The 2,890-nt window shown below is 43.7% G+C and overlaps 1 long non-coding RNA gene across 2 annotated transcripts; it reads left to right on the forward strand.

Moving 5' to 3' along the window:
• The first annotated feature begins 399 nt into the window (after nt 1–399).
• On the forward strand, nt 400–2,682 carry LOC127341296 (uncharacterized). 2 transcript variants are annotated; one of them, XR_007875400.2, is made up of 4 exons: nt 400–830; nt 1,347–1,481; nt 1,800–2,405; nt 2,507–2,682. It is a non-coding gene; the product is annotated as an uncharacterized lncRNA (long non-coding RNA). The 2 variants fall into 2 exon arrangements; XR_007875399.2 differs by having other exon boundaries at nt 400–2,405.
• The last annotated feature ends 208 nt before the right edge of the window (nt 2,683–2,890 follow it).

The raw sequence follows: 2,890 nt of genomic DNA on the forward strand, positions 1-2,890 counted from the left end.
TATCAATTACCGATCCTGCTATTGAACTAGGTAAACCTATGGTTAGATTTTTAAACCTTAGAAGAGAGGGGCGCCAGATCGCTTCTCCACGATTCTTAGATCTAGCGGTTTTTTCAGAACGAAATGGCCTTTTACAAAAAAAAAATTATAACAATATTTTCAGCAGCACATATATTTTATATTGCTTCGAATTATTATTTTTTCAATTTATTTCATTATTTTGTACGTTTCTACCAAAAAATAAATATTGTCCACCAAATACTTTAGCGTGTACTCTACTTGCGCCAAAACTTTTTAACTTTCCCGCTAAACACCCTCATAACTAGTCACAATTAGTGCTCTATAAACCAAATCACGGCGTCATCACATGGGATTGGATCTCAACTCTGGTTCCTCCGTCCTCACGGCTTCAGGGCTACGAATCACACCGGAGTCCATCGCACGGAGAATTTATCAGGTTACCTTTCTCCTATCTCCTCCGCATAGAATAGAGATTAGGTGTGCAGGGCATCGATCTGCCCTTTTTCCTTCCATCCTTGAACTACCGTGCAGCCACCGTGCAGCCTCCGGTATGGCCGCCAGGATCAAACAGCCCATCTCACCGTCCTACCAGGACAACCACCGGGATGCAATAGCCACCCTCGCCGGCTGCCGGCAAGGCGGCGGTGGGCCGGTGGCGGCGGAGCTCACACCGAGATGGGAGACGTTCGATCTGCTGTCTTCGATGCCGTCCACGTCCTCGGCCATGGCGACCACAACCAATCAACCATGGCGGCCGCGAACACCACCAAGACTGCCAACACCTCACCTATCCCCGTGACAGCGGCACGGTACACACCTGATTTCTCCCTTGCTTGTCGATTTGAGTTTACCTGTCTAAATGGGCGAGTTGTGCCGCCTGTGCGCTCCCGGCCATCTACGGTTGACGATCCCCTGTGGCCCCGCCGGCCGTCGCGCCGATCAGTCCGCCGCCGGCCACCAGCTCGCTCCGCTGGCCACCCACGTGGATGCGTCTCGCCTCGCTCGGAATGGCTGCACTCTCCAAGTCTAGGCGAAAGTACACAACAGTGACGCATGCGCGCCGCGCGCCAGCACCAGACCACAGATCGGGTCCCGTCAGCGTGGCGGCGGTCGTCCATCGCAGGCTTCGTGCTGTCGAAGAAAAGTGGCGCGGCCTAAATCACTAGCTTCTGTATGTTGAGATCTATGTCGACGTGCAGGTGCAGAAATCCCAAGCGACTGGGACTGAGGAGTACTTTTAGGAAGCCAATATTTATTTTTGCAAAAGCTATATTAGACACTTTCAGATTATTGAAGCAGTAATCATGTGTTTTTCATATGATCAGGGTGCTGCAGTAGTTGCTGGCCTAGCGCTACAGCAAGGAGACTTGCACAAGCTGGACGATGCGGAGAAAATCAGGAAGGAGATCAAGGAGCAAGAGGAGTTAGATCAGGAAGGGTGTGACCACCGTCCACAAAAGGTTTGGATGTTTCCCTGATTGTTGATTATGGCAATGTAGTATACACATATGAAGTCGATTGTTGAGTTACCAGTTTGTTGGTGTTCTTGAAAAAATATGGCTATGGTTAATTGGTCATTATTCACAAACAAAAATATTTTTAGAGTTTAACGGACTGTCTCAAGTTTGCACCAAGACTTCCTGGATTTGGGTCACATTTATTAAGTATATTTAATTGTTGGTGCGATCCTTTTGTTGCTTAAGCTTTATTCTTAAGTACTGCAAAATCAAGGGGCGCTTGGTTTGGTAAGATGAGGTTCACTGCATTATGTTCTTCAGTCTTGTGAAGGTATGACTCGGCAAGTGGGCAATGGCGATCAGTGCTCCAAGGGATATATGATGACAACTAGGAAATTACTCTAATGGAAGGTAATTTTCAGATACCATGTGTTGTCTTTGAAGTATCCAATATTGTAGTATATACTCAAACAAATGCTCTTGTTTATAAAAATATTGTGGTCATTTGTTGTCCACTTTTGTGGTGTCTATGTCATACGTATGCACCAGAACAAGATGCTACAAAGTGGGGAATGGTATGACTCAAAAAAATTGGTGTCTTAACTTTCTGAACCTTTATTGAATGTCATCCACATGTCACAATTAAGTGAGCCTCCCCTGTCAATGAATTTATTACAATATAGGAAAAGCTTCAAGCTTATCACAAACGTCTATGAAAGTTTTGACCTACTCATTTGCTAGCTGCTAATAGGTCTTGATAGTTTAGTTTTCTGGCAGGAGGTTGTTCCTCCAGTTTAGTTAATCTATGGTCCAAGATTTAATCTGAAGTAGTGTGCTTAATTTTTGACATGTTCAATGGAGGCGCTGGGTGAAGTTCATCTTATCTCAATTGGGGAAAGCACAAAATACAACTCATTCACTTTGCAGGTATGAACTTATTAACTTACATGGTCCTCAGATTTCATATCCTTTATTTCAAATTCCTGATTTGTTATCCTTATTTTTTCCTACACGTGACTTTTGTTCAGGACATGAGCATCTCTTAGTTTGCAACACAACAACTTTGTTCAAGAGATGCCGTTGATTATAGTTGTTGTCTTTCTAGGCTTATGCCATATGCATATGTTAAGAGTTCTAGATGTAATTCTATATGTTCTGGTAAACAGGGATTCTTGCTTAATAGATCATTTTATCATGATGTTCACGATGAAGTTGTTGTGAAGTATGCAATGATTTTATTATGGGAGTTCACTCACGGCAACCTTCTAAGGCTAAAATGTTTTTTCATCTCTCTCGCTCTCCGTATGTAATGAAGTCACCCTTACTGTTGTTCTTTGATGAAAAATTGGTTGAAATAGAGTATCACCACGAAATGTTCAAATTGGTCGCAATATCTTCCCATGACAAAAAAA

This window comes from Lolium perenne, chromosome 3 (genome assembly GCF_019359855.2).
Source record: "Lolium perenne isolate Kyuss_39 chromosome 3, Kyuss_2.0, whole genome shotgun sequence".
In the NCBI taxonomy this organism is placed as follows: domain Eukaryota; kingdom Viridiplantae; phylum Streptophyta; class Magnoliopsida; order Poales; family Poaceae; genus Lolium; species Lolium perenne.